Raw genomic sequence first — 17602 nt, forward strand, 5'->3', positions numbered from 1 at the left:
TATAGTACACTGTTGTGAAACTATACATGACGTCCTACACCCCTGAACGTTTCCGCCGTTCGTGGTTTTGGGGTGTGACAGATATCAAGTCATTATACATTATTGTTCAAAGCTCCTAGATACCTTGCATAAACATACTTGAACAACAACATACATTCCAGTTAGCTATCATAGGGATAGTCAGACGATATCAAACAAGAGTCAGTTCATTCATGAGTCTATACTAATGCCTTACATGATACATGATTACACTTACTTAGGATTCTATGATACATGAATATGTTTACATATACTTACTTGTTACATGAACACACTTACATGAATTCTAGACAGGGACACTTGTTAATAAGTACATGGTTCTTTACTTACTTACCTTGGAATACTTGAGCTTAGATCCAAGAGGATGATTTATTAGTATTTACTGTATAAATTGTCTTTCCTATTCCCGTTCGAGGGGATGTTTTCAGCGGGACTTACCATTCCGAATCTCCCTGATTAGCGCCAGTGAGAGATGGCGTCTACGGATGTCTAAGGTAGTCACTTGATTTGTGGTCAGTGACGGGACTTACTATCCCTCCGCCCGCTGTTGCAACAGTGGACGAGATGTGAATCTTCGGAGGATCATTAAGTTGACGATCTACGTCAAGAGATCGATGCAGGGACTAACCCTCCTTCCATCCTGCTGTTGCAACAGAGGATGAGGGGACACTCTTCGGATGTTCCTCCGGGTCTATCTTTCGTTTCATGCGATGTAGTGTTGGTCCTAGTACCCAGTGACAACACTTACCATATCATATTTTTCCTGTTTACTTTATTCTGTGACACTTTCACATAAACGATGAGTTAGACTAAGCACTTTTAGTACTAGTCTACACAAAGGAAAAATACCTCATACATACAAACATTTGAGTCTTGGTAGAAGACTGCACTTCATACATACAAAACATTCGAGTCTTGGTAGAAGACTGCACTTCATTCATACAAAACATTCGAGTCTTGGTAGAAGACTACACTTCATACTTATAGAAAATAAGGGTTTTTCTAGGGATTTCATACTTACCTCAACATTTTCACTTAAAGGTTTTTCATGGCATTCATAGCAGGTTTTCACAAACAAAGCAATGACACTTATATACTTATGAGCTCACCAGCTTTAAAGCTGATACTCTCTTTCAAAATAACTTGTATTCTCAGGTCGCCAGTAGACAGGTACGGAGGACAAGTTTGAGAAGACGCAGCAGACAAGTCTCGTCTTTTATTTTGATTGTATATTTTTGGTGTCTTATTACAATGAAAGAACACACATGTATAAAACTTTACTTATAATGCAATGGATAATGTTGTTGCTTGTTTATTATAGTACACTGTTGTGAAACTATACATGACGTCCTACACCCCTGAACGTTTCCGCCGTTCGTGGTTTTGGGGTGTGACAGATATCAAGTCATTATACATTATTGTTCAAAGCTCCTAGATACCTTGCATAAACATACTTGAACAACAACATACATTCCAGTTAGCTATCATAGGGATAGTCAGACGATATCAAACAAGAGTCACTTCATTCATGAGTCTATACTAATGCCTTACATGATACATGATTACACTTACTTAGGATTCTATGATACATGAATATGTTTACATATACTTACTTGTTACATGAACACACTTACATGAATTCTAGACAGGGACACTTGTTAACAAGTACATGGTTCTTTACTTACTTACCTTGGAATACTTGAGCTTAGATCCAAGAGGATGATTTATTAGTATTTACTGTATAAATTGTCTTTCCTATTCCCGTTCGAGGGGATGTTTTCAGCGGGACTTACCATTCCGAATCTCCCTGATTAGCGCCAGTGAGAGATGGCGTCTACGGATGTCTAAGGTAGTCACTTGATTTGTGGTCAGTGACGGGACTTACTATCCCTCCGCCCGCTGTTGCAACAGTGGACGAGATGTGAATCTTCAGAGGATCATTAAGTTGACGATCTACGTCAAGAGATCGATGCAGGGACTAACCCTCCTTCCATCCTGCTGTTGCAACAGAGGATGAGGGGACACTCTTCGGATGTTCCTCCGGGTCTATCTTTCGTTTCATGCGATGTAGTGTTGGTCCTAGTACCCAGTGACAACACTTACCATATCATATTTTTCCTGTTTACTTTATTCTGTGACACTTTCACATAAACGATGAGTTAGACTAAGCACTTTTAGTACTAGTCTACACAAAGGAAAAATACCTCATACATATAAACATTTGAGTCTTGGTAGAAGACTGCACTTCATACATACAAAACATTCGAGTCTTGGTAGAAGACTGCACTTCATTCATACAAAACATTCGAGTCTTGGTAGAAGACTACACTTCATACTTATAGAAAATAAGGGTTTTTCTAGGGATTTCATACTTACCTCAACATTTTCACTTAAAGGTTTTTCATGGCATTCATAGCAGGTTTTCACAAACAAAGCAATGACACTTATATACTTATGAGCTCACCAGCTTTAAAGCTGATACTCTCTTTCAAAATAACTTGTATTCTCAGGTCGCCAGTAGACAGGTACGGAGGACAAGTTTGAGAAGACGCAGCAGACAAGTCTCGTCTTTTATTTTGATTGTATATTTTTGGTGTCTTATTACAATGAAAGAACACACATGTATAAAACTTTACTTATAATGCAATGGATGATGTTGTTGCTTGTTTATTATAGTACACTGTTGTGAAACTATACATGACGTCCTACACCCCTGAACGTTTCCGCCGTTCGTGGTTTTGGGGTGTGACAGATATCAAGTCATTATACATTATTGTTCAAAGCTCCTAGATACCTTGCATAAACATACTTGAACAACAACATACATTCCAGTTAGCTATCATAGGGATAGTTAGACGATATCAAACAAGAGTCAGTTCATTCATGAGTCTATACTAATGCCTTACATGATACATGATTACACTTACTTAGGATTCTATGATACATGAATATGTTTACATATTCTTACTTGTTACATGAACACACTTACATGAATTCTAGACAGGGACACTTGTTAATAAGTACATGGTTCTGTACTTACTTACCTTGGAATACTTGAGCTTAGATCCAAGAGGATGATTTATTAGTATTTACTGTATAAATTGTCTTTCCTATTCCCGTTCGAGGGGATGTTTGCAGCGGGACTTACCATTCCGAATCTCCCTGATTAGCGCCAGTGAGAGATGGCGTCTACGGATGTCTAAGGTAGTCACTTGATTTGTGGTCAGTGACGGGACTTACTATCCCTCCGCCCGCTGTTGCAACAGTGGACGAGATGTGAATCTTCGGAGGATCATTAAGTTGACGATCTACGTCAAGAGATCGATGCAGGGACTAACCCTCCTTCCATCCTGCTGTTGCTACAGAGGATGAGGGGAGACTCTTCGGATGTTCCTCCGGGTCTATCTTTCGTTTCATGCGATGTAGTGTTGGTCCTAGTACCCAGTGACAACACTTACCATATCATATTTTTCCTGTTTACTTTATTCTGTGACACTTTCACATAAACGATGAGTTAGACTAAGCACTTTTAGTACTAGTCTACACAAAGGAAAAATACCTCATACATACAAACATTTGAGTCTTGGTAGAAGACTGCACTTCATACATACAAAACATTCGAGTCTTGGTAGAAGACTGCACTTCATTCACACAAAACATTCGAGTCTTGGTAGAAGACTACACTTCATACTTATAGAAAATAAGGGTTTTTCTAGGGATTTCATACTTACCTCAACATTTTCATTTAAAGGTTTTTCATGGCATTCATAGCAGGTTTTCACAAACAAAGCAATGACACTTATATACTTATGAACTCACCAGCTTTAAAGTTGATACTCTCTTTCAAAATAACTTGTATTCTCAGGTCGCCAGTAGACAGGTACGGAGGACAGGTTTGAGAAGACGCAGCAGACAAGTCTCGTCTTTTATTTTGATTGTTTATTTTTGGTGTCTTATTACAATGAAAGAACACACATGTATAAAACTTTACTTATAATGCAATGGATGATGTTGTTGCTTGTTTATTATAGTACACTGTTGTGAAACTATACATGACGTCCTACACCCCTAAACGTTTCCGCCGTTTGTGGTTTTGGGGTGTGACAGATATCAAGTCATTATACATTATTGTTCAAAGCTCCTAGATACCTTGCATAAACATACTTGAACAACAACATACATTCCAGTTAGCTATCATAGGGATAGTCAGACGATATCAAACAAGAGTCAGTTCATTCATGAGTCTATACTAATGCCTTACATGATACATGATTACACTTACATAGGATTCTATGATACATTACATATACTTACTTGTTACATGAACACACTTACATGAATTCTAGACAGGGACACTTGTTAATAAGTACATGGTTCTTTACTTACTTACCTTGGAATACTTGAGCTTAGATCCAAGAGGATGATTTATTAGTATTTACTGTATAAATTGTCTTTCCTATTCCCGTTCGAGGGGATGTTTTCAGCGGGACTTACCATTCCGAATCTCCCTGATTAGCGCCAGTGAGAGATGGCGTCTACGGATGTCTAAGGTAGTCACTTGATTTGTGGTCAGTGACGGGACTTACTATCCCTCCGCCCGCTGTTGCAACAGTGGACGAGATGTGAATCTTCGGAGGATCATTAAGTTGACGATCTACGTCAAGAGATCAATGCAGGGACTAACCCTCCTTCCATCCTGTTGTTGCTACAGAGGATGAGGGGACACTCTTCGGATGTTCCTCCGGGTCTATCTTTCGTTTCATGCGATGTAGTGTTGGTCCTAGTACCCAGTGACAACACTTACCATATCATATTTTTCCTGTTTACTTTATTCTGTGACACATTCACATAAACGATGAATTAGACTAAGCACTTTTAGTACTAGTCTACACAAAGGAAAAATACCTCATACATACAAACATTTGAGTCTTGGTAGAAGACTGCACTTCATACATACAAAACATTCGAGTCTTGGTAGAAGACTGCACTTCATTCATACAAAACATTCGAGTCTTGGTAGAAGACTACACTTCATACTTATAGAAAATAAGGGTTTTTCTAGGGATTTCATACTTACCTCAACATTTTCACTTAAAGGTTTTTCATGGCATTCATAGCAGGTTTTCACAAACAAAGCAATGACACTTATATACTTATGAACTCACCAGCTTTAAAGTTGATACTCTCTTTCAAAATAACTTGTATTCTCAGGTCGCCAGTAGACAGGTACGGAGGACAGGTTTGAGAAGACGCAGCAGACAAGTCTCGTCTTTTATTTTGATTGTATATTTTTGGTGTCTTATTACAATGAAAGAACACACATGTATAAAACTTTACTTATAATGCAATGGATGATGTTGTTGCTTGTTTATTATAGTACACTGTTGTGAAACTATACATGACGTCCTACACCCCTGAACGTTACCGCCGTTCGTGGTTTTGGGGTGTGACAGATATCAAGTCATTATACATTATTGTTCAAAGCTCCTAGATACCATGCATAAACATACTTGAACAACAACATACATTCCAGTTAGCTATCATAGGGATAGTCAGACGATATCAAACAAGAGTCAGTTCATTCATGAGTCTATACTAATGCCTTACATGATACATGATTACACTTACATAGGATTCTATGATACATTACATATACTTACTTGTTACATGAACACACTTACATGAATTCTAGACAGGGACACTTGTTAATAAGTACATGGTTCTTTACTTACTTACCTTGGAATACTTGAGCTTAGATCCAAGAGGATGATTTATTAGTATTTACTGTATAAATTGTCTTTCCTATTCCCGTTCGAGGGGATGTTTTCAGCGGGACTTACCATTCCGAATCTCCCTGATTAGCGCCAGTGAGAGATGGCGTCTACGGATGTCTAAGGTAGTCACTTGATTTGTGGTCAGTGACGGGACTTACTATCCCTCCGCCCGCTGTTGCAACAGTGGACGAGATGTGAATCTTCGGAGGATCATTAAGTTGACGATCTACGTCAAGAGATCGATGCAGGGACAAACCCTCCTTCCATCCTACTGTTGCTACAGAGGATGAGGAGACACTCTTCGGATGTTCCTCCGGGTCTATCTTTCGTTTCATGCGATGTAGTGTTGGTCCTAGTACCCAGTGACAACACTTACCATATCATATTTTTCCTGTTTACTTTATTCTGTGACACATTCACATAAACGATGAGTTAGACTAAGCACTTTTAGTACTAGTCTACACAAAGGAAAAATACCTCATACATACAAACATTTGAGTCTTGGTAGAAGACTGCACTTCATACATACAAAACATTCGAGTCTTGGTAGAAGACTGCACTTCATTCATAAAAAACATTCGAGTCTTGGTAGAAGACTACACTTCATACTTATAGAAAATAAGGGTTTTTCTAGGGATTTCATACTTACCTCAACATTTTCACTTAAAGGTTTTTCATGGCATTCATAGCAGGTTTTCACAAACAAAGCAATGACACTTATATACTTATGAACTCACCAGCTTTAAAGTTGATACTCTCTTTCAAAATAACTTGTATTCTCAGGTCGCCAGTAGACAGGTACGGAGGACAGGTTTGAGAAGACGCAGCAGACAAGTCTCGTCTTTTATTTTGATTGTATATTTTTGGTGTCTTATTACAATGAAAGAACACACATGTATAAAACTTTACTTATAATGCAATGGATGATGTTGTTGCTTGTTTATTATAGTACACTGTTGTGAAACTATACATGACGTCCTACACCCCTGAATGTTTCCGCCGTTCGTGGTTTTGGGGTGTGACAGATATCAAGTCATTATACATTATTGTTCAAAGCTCCTAGATACCTTGCATAAACATACTTGAACAACAACATACATTCCAGTTAGCTATCATAGGGATAGTCAGACGATATCAAACAAGAGACAGTTCATTCATGAGTCTATACTAATGCCTTACATGATACATGATTACACTTACTTAGGATTCTATGATACATGAATATGTTTACATATACTTACTTGTTACATGAACACACTTACATGAATTCTAGACAGGGACACTTGTTAATAAGTACATGGTTCTTTACTTACTTACCTTGGAATACTTGAGCTTAGATCCAAGAGGATGATTTATTAGTATTTACTGTATAAATTGTCTTTCCTATTCCCGTTCGAGGGGATGTTTTCAGCGGGACTTACCATTCCGAATCTCCCTGATTAGCGCCAGTGAGAGATGGCGTCTACGGATGTCTAAGCTAGTCACTTGATTTGTGGTCAGTGACGGGACTTACTATCCCTCCGCCCGCTGTTGCAACAGTGGACGAGATGTGAATCTTCGGAGGATCATTAAGTTGACGATCTACGTCAAGAGATCGATGCAGGGACTAACCCTCCTTCCATCCTGCTGTTGCTACAGAGGATGAGGGGACACTCTTCGGATGTTCCTCCGGGTCTATCTTTCGTTTCATGCGATGTAGTGTTGGTCCTAGTACCCAGTGACAACACTTACCATATCATATTTTTCCTGTTTACTTTATTCTGTGACACTTTCACATAAACGATGAGTTAGACTAAGCACTTTTAGTACTAGTCTACACAAAGGAAAAATACCTCATACATACAAACATTTGAGTCTTGGTAGAAGACTGCACTTCATACATACAAAACATTCGAGTCTTGGTAGAAGACTGCACTTCATTCATACAAAACATTCGAGTCTTGGTAGAGGACTACACTTCATACTTATAGAAAATAAGGGTTTTTCTAGGGATTTCATACTTACCTCAACGTTTTCACTTAAAGGTTTTTCATGGCATTCATAGCAGGTTTTCACAAACAAAGCAATGACACTTATATACTTATGAACTCACCAGCTTTAAAGCTGATACTCTCTTTCAAAATAACTTGTATTCTCAGGTCGCCAGTAGACAGGTACGGAGGACAGGTTTGAGAAGACGCAGCAGACAAGTCTCGTCTTTTATTTTGATTGTATATTTTTGGTGTCTTATTACAATGAAAGAACACACATGTATAAAACTTTACTTATAATGCAATGGATGATGTTGTTGCTTGTTTATTATAGTACACTGTTGTGAAACTATACATGACGTCCTACACCCCTGAACGTTTCCGCCGTTCGTGGTTTTGGGGTGTGACAGATATCAAGTCATTATACATTATTGTTCAAAGCTCCTAGATACCTTGCATAAACATACTTGAACAACAACATACATTCCAGTTAGCTATCATAGGGATAGTCAGACGATATCAAACAAGAGTCAGTTCATTCATGAGTCTATACTAATGCCTTACATGATACATGATTACACTTACATAGGATTCTATGATACATTACATATACTTACTTGTTACATGAACACACTTACATGAATTCTAGACAGGGACACTTGTTAATAAGTACATGGTTCTGTACTTACTTACCTTGGAATACTTGAGCTTAGATCCAAGAGGATGATTTATTAGTATTTACTGTATAAATTGTCTTTCCTATTCCCGTTCGAGGGGATGTTTTCAGCGGGACTTACCATTCCGAATCTCCCTGATTAGCGCCAGTGAGAGATGGCGTCTACGGATGTCTAAGGTAGTCACTTGATTTGTGGTCAGTGACGGGACTTACTATCCCTCCGCCCGCTGTTGCAACAGTGGACGAGATGTGAATCTTCGGAGGATCATTAAGTTGACGATCTACGTCAAGAGATCGATGCAGGGACTAACCCTCCTTCCATCCTGCTGTTGCTACAAAGGATGAGGGGACACTCTTCGGATGTTCCTCCGGGTCTATCTTTCGTTTCATGCGATGTAGTGTTGGTCCTAGTACCCAGTGACAACACTTACCATATCATATTTTTCCTGTTTACTTTATTCTGTGACACATTCACATAAACGATGAGTTAGACTAAGCACTTTTAGTACTAGTCTACACAAAGGAAAAATACCTCATACATACAAACATTTGAGTCTTGGTAGAAGACTGCACTTCATACATACAAAACATTCGAGTCTTGGTAGAAGACTGCACTTCATTCATACAAAACATTCGAGTCTTGGTAGAAGACTACACTTCATACTTATAGAAAATAAGGGTTTTTCTAGGGATTTCATACTTACCTCAACATTTTCACTTAAAGGTTTTTCATGGCATTCATAGCAGGTTTTCACAAACAAAGCAATGACACTTATATACTTATGAACTCACCAGCTTTAAAGCTGATACTCTCTTTCAAAATAACTTGTATTCTCAGGTCGCCAGTAGACAGGTACGGAGGACAGGTTTGAGAAGACGCAGCAGACAAGTCTCGTCTTTTATTTTGATTGTATATTTTTGGTGTCTTATTACAATGAAAGAACACACATGTATAAAACTTTACTTATAATGCAATGGATGATGTTGTTGCTTGTTTATTATAGTACACTGTTGTGATATTGTACATGACGTCCTACACCCCTGAACGTTTCCGCCGTTCGTGGTTTTGGGGTGTGACAGATATCAAGTCATTATACATTATTGTTCAAAGCTCCTAGATACCTTGCATAAACATACTTGAACAACAACATACATTCCAGTTAGCTATCATAGGGATAGTCAGACGATATCAAACAAGAGTCAGTTCATTCATGAGTCTATACTAATGCCTTACATGATACATGATTACACTTACTTAGGATTCTATGATACATGAATATGTTTACATATACTTACTTGTTACATGAACACACTTACATGAATTCTAGACAGGGACACTTGTTAATAAGTACATGGTTCTTTACTTACTTACCTTGGAATACTTGAGCTTAGATCCAAGAGGATGATTTATTAGTATTTACTGTATAAATTGTCTTTCCTATTCCCGTTCGAGGGGATGTTTTCAGCGGGACTTACCATTCCGAATCTCCCTGATTAGCGCCAGTGAGAGATGGCGTCTACGGATGTCTAAGCTAGTCACTTGATTTGTGGTCAGTGACGGGACTTACTATCCCTCCGCCCGCTGTTGCAACAGTGGACGAGATGTGAATCTTCGGAGGATCATTAAGTTGACGATCTACGTCAAGAGATCGATGCAGGGACTAACCCTCCTTCCATCCTGCTGTTGCTACAGAGGATGAGGGGACACTCTTCGGATGTTCCTCCGGGTCTATCTTTCGTTTCATGCGATGTAGTGTTGGTCCTAGTACCCAGTGACAACACTTACCATATCATATTTTTCCTGTTTACTTTATTCTGTGACACTTTCACATAAACAATGAGTTAGACTAAGCACTTTTAGTACTAGTCTACACAAAGGAAAAATACCTCATACATACAAACATTTGAGTCTTGGTAGAAGACTGCACTTCATACATACAAAACATTCGAGTCTTGGTAGAAGACTGCACTTCATTCATACAAAACATTCGAGTCTTGGTAGAAGACTACACTTCATACTTATAGAAAATAAGGGTTTTTCTAGGGATTTCATACTTACCTCAACATTTTCACTTAAAGGTTTTTCATGGCATTCATAGCAGGTTTTCACAAAAAAAGCAATGACACTTATATACTTATGAACTCACCAGCTTTAAAGTTGATACTCTCTTTCAAAATAACTTGTATTCTCAGGTCGCCAGTAGACAGGTACGGAGGACAGGTTTGAGAAGACGCAGCAGACAAGTCTCGTCTTTTATTTTGATTGTATATTTTTGGTGTCTTATTACAATGAAAGAACACACATGTATAAAACTTTACTTATAATGCAATGGATGATGTTGTTGCTTGTTTATTATATTACACTGTTGTGAAACTATACATGACGTCCTACACCCCTGAACGTTTCCGCCGTTCGTGGTTTTGGGGTGTGACAGATATCAAGTCATTATACATTATTGTTCAAAGCTCCTAGATACCTTGCATAAACATACTTGAACAACAACATACATTCCAGTTAGCTATCATAGGGATAGTCAGACGATATCAAACAAGAGTCAGTTCATTCATGAGTCTATACTAATGCCTTACATGATACATGATTACACTTACATAGGATTCTATGATACATTACATATACTTACTTGTTACATGAACACACTTACATGAATTCTAGACAGGGACACTTGTTAATAAGTACATGGTTCTGTACTTACTTACCTTGGAATACTTGAGCTTAGATCCAAGAGGATGATTTATTAGTATTTACTGTGTAAATTGTCTTTCCTATTCCCGTTCGAGGGGATGTTTTCAGCGGGACTTACCATTCCGAATCTCCCTGATTAGCGCCAGTGAGAGATGGCGTCTACGGATGTCTAAGCTAGTCACTTGATTTGTGGTCAGTGACGGGACTTACTATCCCTCCGCCCGCTGTTGCAACAGTGGACGAGATGTGAATCTTCGGAGGATCAATAAGTTGACGATCTACGTCAAGAGATCGATGCAGGGACTAACCCTCCTTCCATCCTGCTGTTGCTACAGAGGATGGGGGGACACTCTTCGGATGTTCCTCCGGGTCTATCTTTCGTTTCATGCGATGTAGTGTTGGTCCTAGTACCCAGTGACAACACTTACCATATCATATTTTTCCTGTTTACTTTATTCTGTGACACTTTCACATAAACAATGAGTTAGACTAAGCACTTTTAGTACTAGTCTACACAAAGGAAAAATACCTCATACATACAAACATTTGAGTCTTGGTAGAAGACTGCACTTCATACATACAAAACATTCGAGTCTTGGTAGAAGACTGCACTTCATTCATACAAAACATTCGAGTCTTGGTAGAAGACTACACTTCATACTTATAGAAAATAAGGGTTTTTCTAGGGATTTCATACTTACCTCAACATTTTCACTTAAAGGTTTTTCATGGCATTCATAGCAGGTTTTCACAAAAAAAGCAATGACACTTATATACTTATGAACTCACCAGCTTTAAAGTTAATACTCTCTTTCAAAATAACTTGTATTCTCAGGTCGCCAGTAGACAGGTACGGAGGACAGGTTTGAGAAGACGCAGCAGACAAGTCTCGTCTTTTATTTTGATTGTATATTTTTGGTGTCTTATTACAATGAAAGAACACACATGTATAAAACTTTACTTATAATGCAATGGATGATGTTGTTGCTTGTTTATTATAGTACACTGTTGTGATATTGTACATGACGTCCTACACCCCTGAACGTTTCCGCCGTTCGTGGTTTTGGGGTGTGACAGATATCAAGTCATTATACATTATTGTTCAAAGCTCCTAGATACCTTGCATAAACATACTTGAACAACAACATACATTCCAGTTAGCTATCATAGGGATAGTCAGACGATATCAAACAAGAGTCAGTTCATTCATGAGTCTATACTAATGCCTTACATGATACATGATTACACTTACATAGGATTCTATGATACATTACATATACTTACTTGTTACATGAACACACTTACATGAATTCTAGACAGGGACACTTGTTAATAAGTACATGGTTCTGTACTTACTTACCTTGGAATACTTGAGCTTAGATCCAAGAGGATGATTTATTAGTATTTACTGTGTAAATTGTCTTTCCTATTCCCGTTCGAGGGGATGTTTTCAGCGGGACTTACCATTCCGAATCTCCCTGATTAGCGCCAGTGAGAGATGGCGTCTACGGATGTCTAAGCTAGTCACTTGATTTGTGGTCAGTGACGGGACTTACTATCCCTCCGCCCGCTGTTGCAACAGTGGACGAGATGTGAATCTTCGGAGGATCAATAAGTTGACGATCTACGTCAAGAGATCGATGCAGGGACTAACCCTCCTTCCATCCTGCTGTTGCTACAGAGGATGGGGGGACACTCTTCGGATGTTCCTCCGGGTCTATCTTTCGTTTCATGCGATGTAGTGTTGGTCCTAGTACCCAGTGACAACACTTACCATATCATATTTTTCCTGTTTACTTTATTCTGTGACACTTTCACATAAACAATGAGTTAGACTAAGCACTTTTAGTACTAGTCTACACAAAGGAAAAATACCTCATACATACAAACATTTGAGTCTTGGTAGAAGACTGCACTTCATACATACAAAACATTCGAGTCTTGGTAGAAGACTGCACTTCATTCATACAAAACATTCGAGTCTTGGTAGAAGACTACACTTCATACTTATAGAAAATAAGGGTTTTTCTAGGGATTTCATACTTACCTCAACATTTTCACTTAAAGGTTTTTCATGGCATTCATAGCAGGTTTTCACAAAAAAAGCAATGACACTTATATACTTATGAACTCACCAGCTTTAAAGTTAATACTCTCTTTCAAAATAACTTGTATTCTCAGGTCGCCAGTAGACAGGTACGGAGGACAGGTTTGAGAAGACGCAGCAGACAAGTCTCGTCTTTTATTGTGATTGTATATTTTTGGTGTCTTATTACAATGAAAGAACACACATGTATAAAACTTTACTTATAATGCAATGGATGATGTTGTTGCTTGTTTATTATAGTACACTGTTGTGATATTGTACATGACGTCCTACACCCCTGAACGTTTCCGCCGTTCGTGGTTTTGGGGTGTGACAGATATCAAGTCATTATACATTATTGTTCAAAGCTCCTAGATACCTTGCATAAACATACTTGAACAACAACATACATTCCAGTTAGCTATCATAGGGATAGTCAGACGATATCAAACAAGAGTCAGTTCATTCATGAGTCTATACTAATGCCTTACATGATACATGATTACACTTACATAGGATTCTATGATACATTACATATACTTACTTGTTACATGAACACACTTACATGAATTCTAGACAGGGACACTTGTTAATAAGTACATGGTTCTGTACTTACTTACCTTGGAATACTTGAGCTTAGATCCAAGAGGATGATTTATTAGTATTTACTGTATAAATTGTCTTTCCTATTCCCGTTCGAGGGGATGTTTTCAGCGGGACTTACCATTCCGAATCTCCCTGATTAGCGCCAGTGAGAGATGGCGTCTACGGATGTCTAAGGTAGTCACTTGATTTGTGGTCAGTGACAGGACTTACTATCCCTCCGCCCGCTGTTGCAACAGTGGACGAGATGTGAATCTTCGGAGGATCATTAATTTGACGATCTACGTCAAGAGATCGATGCCGGGACTAACCCTCCTTCCATCCTGCTGTTGCTACAGAGGATGAGGGGACACTCTTCGGATGTTCCTCCGGGTCTATCTTTCGTTTCATGCGATGTAGTGTTGGTCCTAGTACCCAGTGACAACACTTACCATATCATATTTTTCCTATTTACTTTATTCTGTGACACATTCACATAAACGATGAGTTAGACTAAGCACTTTTAGTACTAGTCTACACAAAGGAAAAATACCTCATACATACAAACATTTGAGTCTTGGTAGAAGACTGCACTTTATACATACAAAACATTCGAGTCTTGGTAGAAGACTGCACTTCATTCATACAAAACATTCGAGTCTTGGTAGAAGACTACACTTCATACTTATAGAAAATAAGGGTTTTTCTAGGGATTTCATACTTACCTCAACATTTTCACTTAAAGGTTTTTCATGGCATTCATAGCAGGTTTTCACAAAAAAAGCAATGACACTTATATACTTATGAACTCACCAGCTTTAAAGTTGATACTCTCTTTCAAAATAACTTGTATTCTCAGGTCGCCAGTAGACAGGTACGGAGGACAGGTTTGAGAAGACGCAGCAGACAAGTCTCGTCTTTTATTTTGATTGTATATTTTTGGTGTCTTATTACAATGAAAGAACACACATGTATAAAACTTTACTTATAATGCAATGGATGATGTTGTTGCTTGTTTATTATATTACACTGTTGTGAAACTATACATGACGTCCTACACCCCTGAACGTTTCCGCCGTTCGTGGTTTTGGGGTGTGACAGATATCAAGTCATTATACATTATTGTTCAAAGCTCCTAGATACCTTGCATAAACATACTTGAACAACAACATACATTCCAGTTAGCTATCATAGGGATAGTCAGACGATATCAAACAAGAGTCAGTTCATTCATGAGTCTATACTAATGCCTTACATGATACATGATTACACTTACATAGGATTCTATGATACATTACATATACTTACTTGTTACATGAACACACTTACATGAATTCTAGACAGGGACACTTGTTAATAAGTACATGGCTCTGTACTTACTTACCTTGGAATACTTGAGCTTAGATCCAAGAGGATGATTTATTAGTATTTACTGTATAAATTGTCTTTCCTATTCCCGTTCGAGGGGATGTTTTCAGCGGGACTTACCATTCCGAATCTCCCTGATTAGCGCCAGTGGGAGATGGCGTCTACGGATGTCTAAGCTAGTCACTTGATTTGTGGTCAGTGACGGGACTTACTATCCCTCCGCCCGCTGTTGCAACAGTGGACGAGATGTGAATCTTCGGAGGATCATTAAGTTGACGATCTACGTCAAGAGATCGATGCAGGGACTAACCCTCCTTCCATCCTGCTGTTGCTACAGAGGATGAGGGGACACTCTTCGGATGTTCCTCCGGGTCTATCTTTCGTTTCATGCGATGTAGTGTTGGTCCTAGTACCCAGTGACAACACTTACCATATCATATTTTTCCTGTTTACTTTATTTTGTGACACTTTCACATAAACAATGAGTTAGACTAAGCACTTTTAGTACTAGTCTACACAAAGGAAAAATACCTCATACATACAAACATTTGAGTCTTGGTAGAAGACTGCACTTCATACATACAAAACATTCGAGTCTTGGTAGAAGACTGCACTTCATTCATACAAAACATTCGAGTCTTGGTAGAAGACTACACTTCATACTTATAGAAAATAAGGGTTTTTCTAGGGATTTCATACTTACCTCAACATTTTCACTTAAAGGTTTTTCATGGCATTCATAGCAGGTTTTCACAAAAAAAGCAATGACACTTATATACTTATGAACTCACCAGCTTTAAAGTTGATACTCTCTTTCAAAATAACTTGTATTCTCAGGTCGCCAGTAGACAGGTACGGAGGACAGGTTTGAGAAGACGCAGCAGACAAGTCTCGTCTTTTATTTTGATTGTATATTTTTGGTGTCTTATTACAATGAAAGAACACACATGTATAAAACTTTACTTATAATGCAATGGATGATGTTGTTGCTTGTTTATTATATTACACTGTTGTGAAACTATACATGACGTCCTACACCCCTGAACGTTTCCGCCGTTCGTGGTTTTGGGGTGTGACAGATATCAAGTCATTATACATTATTGTTCAAAGCTCCTAGATACCTTGCATAAACATACTTGAACAACAACATACATTCCAGTTAGCTATCATAGGGATAGTCAGACGATATCAAACAAGAGTCAGTTCATTCATGAGTCTATACTAATGCCTTACATGATACATGATTACACTTACATAGGATTCTATGATACATTACATATACTTACTTGTTACATGAACACACTTACATGAATTCTAGACAGGGACACTTGTTAATAAGTACATGGTTCTGTACTTACTTACCTTGGAATACTTGAGCTTAGATCCAAGAGGATGATTTATTAGTATTTACTGTGTAAATTGTCTTTCCTATTCCCGTTCGAGGGGATGTTTTCAGCGGGACTTACCATTCCGAATCTCCCTGATTAGCGCCAGTGAGAGATGGCGTCTACGGATGTCTAAGCTAGTCACTTGATTTGTGGTCAGTGACGGGACTTACTATCCCTCCGCCCGCTGTTGCAACAGTGGACGAGATGTGAATCTTCGGAGGATCAATAAGTTGACGATCTACGTCAAGAGATCGATGCAGGGACTAACCCTCCTTCCATCCTGCTGTTGCTACAGAGGATGGGGGGACACTCTTCGGATGTTCCTCCGGGTCTATCTTTCGTTTCATGCGATGTAGTGTTGGTCCTAGTACCCAGTGACAACACTTACCATATCATATTTTTCCTGTTTACTTTATTCTGTGACACTTTCACATAAACAATGAGTTAGACTAAGCACTTTTAGTACTAGTCTACACAAAGGAAAAATACCTCATACATACAAACATTTGAGTCTTGGTAGAAGACTGCACTTCATACATACAAAACATTCGAGTCTTGGTAGAAGACTGCACTTCATTCATACAAAACATTCGAGTCTTGGTAGAAGACTACACTTCATACTTATAGAAAATAAGGGTTTTTCTAGGGATTTCATACTTACCTCAACATTTTCACTTAAAGGTTTTTCATGGCATTCATAGCAGGTTTTCACAAAAAAAGCAATGACACTTATATACTTATGAACTCACCAGCTTTAAAGTTAATACTCTCTTTCAAAATAACTTGTATTCTCAGGTCACCAGTAGACAGGTACGGAGGACAGGTTTGAGAAGACGCAGCAGACAAGTCTCGTCTTTTATTTTGATTGTATATTTTTGGTGTCTTATTACAATGAAAGAACACACATGTATAAAACTTTACTTATAATGCAATGGATGATGTTGTTGCTTGTTTATTATAGTACACTGTTGTGAAACTATACATGACGTCCTACACCCCTGAACGTTTCCGCCGT

The sequence above is a fragment of the Lactuca serriola genome, chromosome 4, assembly GCF_051521515.1.
Source record: "Lactuca serriola cultivar US96UC23 chromosome 4, Lser_US96UC23_V15, whole genome shotgun sequence".
Lineage (NCBI taxonomy): Eukaryota > Viridiplantae > Streptophyta > Magnoliopsida > Asterales > Asteraceae > Lactuca > Lactuca serriola.